This window comes from Gopherus evgoodei, chromosome 11 (genome assembly GCF_007399415.2).
Source record: "Gopherus evgoodei ecotype Sinaloan lineage chromosome 11, rGopEvg1_v1.p, whole genome shotgun sequence".
NCBI classification, from domain to species: Eukaryota; Metazoa; Chordata; order Testudines; family Testudinidae; genus Gopherus; species Gopherus evgoodei.
The window spans coordinates 54,061,488-54,066,113 of record NC_044332.1 but is presented as its reverse complement, the minus strand read 5'-3'; the positions used below and the strand labels follow the sequence as shown (position 1 = coordinate 54,066,113).

General features: G+C 50.7%; 1 non-coding gene across 1 annotated transcript; it reads left to right on the top strand.

Annotated features, from left to right (window-relative positions):
* The first annotated feature begins 2,170 nt into the window (after positions 1-2,170).
* Positions 2,171-2,264, top strand: TRNAK-UUU. The gene is made up of 2 exons: positions 2,171-2,208; positions 2,229-2,264. It is a non-coding gene; the product is annotated as a tRNA-Lys (tRNA).
* Positions 2,265-4,626: the final 2,362 nt, after the last annotated feature.

The window sequence follows — 4,626 nt, the reverse complement described above, 5'->3', positions numbered from 1 at the left end:
GTGCCAGAGGGGGCAGGGACTGGGGACAAAAGCTCCTCTCCACAGCTGAGCAAGGGCAGTACTGGGGAAGGGGCATCTGTAAAAGTGTCCACGTGGAACGTGGCAGGGATTGGAGGGCCCAGGAGGAGATTGTAGGATGTTCAGTGACTTGGAGAAGCTGGACTTGGACATGGTGTGCATTCAGGAAATGCACAGTAACAGCTTTAGGGTGGCTTGATGGGCAGAGGGTGATTGGAGGAAGGGCCTGTCTTTCTGGCCCTCCTGGCCAGGGAAGAATGATGAGGTTGCAGTCTTGTTCTTCACATTTGCAGTGCTCCATGGCACTTGTTACCGCTAGATTAGTGTTTATGGTCCCCAGCTAAAGTGTGAAAGGAACTGGCTCCCTTCCTCTGGACTACACAGTGTTTGGTGTAGGGGGTGGATTTTAATTGTGTCAGACGGCCTGAGTACCGCTGGTCCCATTTTCCCAACTGTCAGAGGAAACTCTTCTATGATGACCACTCCCTGGTGCAGGTTTGTAGTGAGGTCGGTTTAGAGGACATGTCTCTCCATAGTGGAACCAGTGGAGGGCAGGAGGTAGCCTCCAATTCCTCTGATCTGAGCTTGCACCAGACACAGATGCGGTACACCTTTCTGCAGGGATAGGCCAGGAGTCACACTGATTTATGTGAAAGAGAGCACGTCGACAGTCCAGTTGCCACCCTCTTCCTCTTGCCCAGGTTTAATAGTCATGGATAGGCAGGAGGGAGGAAGAGTCCCAGGCTGGACCCCAGCACACCTCTCCTCCTCTGGGCATCTGGAGCAGAGGCAGCTGGTGCTGACAGCTCCAACGGAAGGCTTAAAAGCCACAGAGCAACTGAGGGTGGGGCAAGAGGAGGGGAGGATTTCCCCCAAGAGGCTCTTTCCCAGCTGCTGAGAAGCACAGAAGTACCCGGTGTTTGCTCTTGCGGTGAAAGGGGTTAATACTTTTAGGCGGCCTGGCTAGCTCAGCTGGCAGCACCTCTGGCTCTTACTCTGAAGGTTGAAGTTACAATTCCCTGTCTGGGTGCTTGGGGCTCCTCTTCAACAATACAACACACAATCTGCTTAAGCCCCCACCCAGTAACCTGGGGAAACTAACCCTGGCCACTGGGTGCCTCTAAGAGGCGATACTTTCCCCACTCACACACACTGAGTGTAGAAAAGAAACTTTAAGAAAAAGGAGGAAACTCACCTCGTATTAACTTGGGAAAACACCACAATGAGGATTCATAACACAACACTATGAGCAAAACACCCACCCACAGCCCGCTGAGCAGTGGCCTTTTGCCTCTGGCTCTTAAATCCAGATACCAAAAGGTCTGTGGATGTGCCCCTCCCTTCACTGCACCTCACCCACAGCTGCTGTCCTGGGTCACTGAAAACCCAGAGTTCACCTTTCACCTCCCGGGGAGAAAGCCCCTTTCTCCCTCCACTGTCTGGCCACATTGCCGGCCACTTGCCGTTCCACCGTCACCGCTCTGCTGGCCCCTCTCTGCTCTGGGACGTCTTGTGGTCCCACCAGGAGCGGAACAGGCTCCCTAAAAGTAGTGGCCACCAGAGCCTGAATAGTAGCTCCACCCCTTCCACTCGAGGCCACGCCCCTGCACCACCCCTTCTCCCAAAGGCCTCGCTCCTGTGCAGCCTCTTCCCCCCAAGACCCCACCTCCTGCTCACTGCTCTCCGCCCCCTCCCCCCTCACTTGCCCTTACGGTCACTACAAAGTGGCAAGGCAGAGCCCTCCCATTTTTAAAAGTTCTGGGGTGTTGTTCCCCCCATTCAGGCATCCCTGGGGCCCTGCACTTCATGCACAGCTCTCCCTGATTTCAGCTGTTAGTGTGGGAGCCTCACTGCTAGCGCAGACTGGGTAGTTTGTTGGATGAGAGACACTGTCCCAAAGCAGGACTAATGCTTAGACCTGGTGATCAGTGATTTCAGATCTGTTGGTCTGCAGCAAGTCTCTACAGTGAGTCTTAATCAGCTCTGTTATTACACAGGGACGAACAAAAGGGTGAAATGGTGCCTGGAAGCCTTAAGAAGAATCCACCCCACCAAGTACAACACTTGTCGCTACCTGCTCTCAACCCCACTGAGAATGTTTTGGGGTCACTGCTCGCCTTTATCAACCTAGGGAGAATCACAATTAACAGGTGCTCCAGTGGCACAATTGGTTAGCGTGCAGTACTTTTAGGGCAGTGCTGAGAGGAGCTATGCTGAGGTTGTGAGTTCAAACCTCACCTAGAGCACTGGTTTTCATTAACCAAATGGCATCACCCCCTCATTTGGCCCTGTGGAATGTACAATTCCAGCCCAGGGGACACTGAGGCAGGGGAGAAGTTAAAAATGCCCCCTTCACTTATTAGCTCCTCTCCAGAGGGCAGGTCAGAATCTACAATCCTTTCTCCCCCACCAGCCCCTGTGCCAGGATCCCTCAAGCAGAGCCTGGAGTCCTGCCTATGGCATCTGTACTATTGACAAACATTAAGTGACAGGGACAAAACACTCAAATCCCGCCTGGTGCAGGGAGCCAGGTTTGCGCTTCAAATTCTGTCGTTCATACATTTCCAGGCCAGGGAATATCCCACAACAGCATTTAATGGGAAGCTGCCTACAGAACAGTTACACTGCACAGAGCTGCTATGGAGGAAGGGTGGGAATTGGTAACATTTTGAGGATTGTTTGGGAAATGAGCTTTTTTTTTGTGAGGTTAATAACTATCTCCTCAACTTTATTTACTCAACTTAAAAATGGGTGTCACTTGATTTTTGCAGCTCCCTGTGAAAATATAACTGGCACGTGTGGCTTTCTACAGGGGGTCATGATGTTAAAGTTGGGGAATTCAGTCTCTGTACTTCTGGGGGAATGTTGCTTTTTTAAACTGCCTCACTGCCAGGCACACTGGGCTGTTAGCTGCACCCACTGTCCTTGCCAGGGGCCCTTGCTGAACCCTGGGCGGCTGCACTGCCGTGCTGGGGTTACTCTGCAGGGGGAGAAGCTGCTGGGGAGCAATGTAGAGCAGGTGCAGGAAGGAGACGGGGTCACTATTCACATTCTGAACTGCACAATTTTCCAAATTTGGGAATAGATTCATAGATTCATCCTCCAGCAAGTGACCCCGTGCCCCACGCTGCAGAGGAAGGCGAATGTCTGAGAACAATTCTAAGGGGAAGGTGAATGCAGAGCAATGACACTGGAGATGCCCAGACCTCCAATGGGGGCAGCGTGGCAATTAATAATGGGAAGATCATTTGCGAAATTAGCCGCCACTGACACGATTTGTCTCTGTTCCTATTTCACGCTGTGGTGTTAGTTAGAGGAATCAGTACAGATTTTTTACTATATTAATTAAACACTTAATTTTATGTAACCAAGCCAAAAACTTAGTGTCACTTATTTTTTCTCTGTCCTAGCAAGAATGAATTGAATTTTGTGACTTTCTGGAAAGTGCAGCGAGATTAAATGTGGGGAATTCAGTCTCTGTGTTTGTGAGCTGATGTTTTCCTCTCACAGGTCAGTGCCTGCATTGAAATACCAAGAGGAATCTAAGGGCTGGTGTACGCTGGGCACTGAACTGGCAGAGCGACGTCTCTCAGGGTGTGATCTGCCCCGCAACCCATAGAGTTAAGGTGACCTAAGCCCTGGCTAGATAGTGCTAAAGAAAAGGAAGAACTGTTCTGTCAATGTAGCTATTACAGGGATGGGAAAACCCCTCCAGTCACTGTCTGCTCCAGAGAGCTATAGCAGTGCCACAGCAGTGTTTTAAGTGTAGATAGAGTGAAACTAGATCTGGTGCCAGTTCACACGGTGGATGCCCAGGCACTAAGAGTGCAATAACAACAACACAGTTGTCAGGATTTGAACTTGTGCTGGAAAACCACAATGGATTTCTAGTCTAGTGCCTTAACCACTCAGGCACAACTACTTAACATACATTTGTTTCACTACATGATGATTCTGTTCTCACTGAATTGTCATTCCAGTTGTTTGCTCAGACCAGCTTCCCCAGCACACTCATGGCTGCGCATCAGTGTAAGTGTGTCCTTGGCTGAACAGCGAGAATTCCTGCCCATTTCCCTTCCGGCTGGAGCAGGATGAGAGTGTGTTTGTGTGAACGACATTGCTGTAGAATGTTGTTCATTCCCCACTCTGACAATTCAGACAGTCTCTTTCCTAGTCAAATCTCCAGCACATCGTTCCAATAGCAGGGGGCAGGATTTCTCTGGGGCACTGAAATATTTCCGGGGGCTGGTGCATGAACTCAGCCTTGCATTTCACCCTCGATGTTTCATGGACGAACAACAGCAGCAGAAAGAAAGAGCCGAGCCAATATCTCCCTGGCAGGGATGCAGGTGCCACGTCCCCTCTGTCTGCCCATCGCCACTGCAGGAGAGAAGGGTTCACTGGAATCGAGTGCCCTGGCTCAGACCAGAGACACAGGGAGGTTTTGCTGTTCATGGATCTGTGCAAAGGAAATTGTGTCTCTGTGTGAAATTGAGGTGGGAAATGAAACGTCCACATGGTGGCCCAATGCCCTAAGGAATGTGGGTGAAGGACTCAGGCTGGGAAATGATTTAACAGGGGTTTGTTTCAATTTATTGCCCTGACCTA